Genomic DNA, 262 nt, shown 5'->3' on the forward strand with positions numbered 1-262 from the left:
TTGGCTGTCTTGACAACAATTCATGAATGACAGCCTAAATGTCGAATCTAGTTGTTCCATTCAGTCACCCAGGACGCAAACTGACCAATAACGTCCCTGCCTGTCAGACCAACCTGTGTTCTTGGTTAGAGGACGTCAACTCGGACCAATCACAGCTCCGCTACGGAATTCGCCATCGAGGACATTTTTGCGTCACCTTTTGCTCTGGTCGTCGGGCAGCCGTCAATGCGCCTGCGTGGCTGTGACAGACAGCGGATTAGCC

Source organism: Maylandia zebra, linkage group LG19 (assembly GCF_041146795.1).
Source record: "Maylandia zebra isolate NMK-2024a linkage group LG19, Mzebra_GT3a, whole genome shotgun sequence".
NCBI lineage: Eukaryota > Metazoa > Chordata > Actinopteri > Cichliformes > Cichlidae > Maylandia > Maylandia zebra.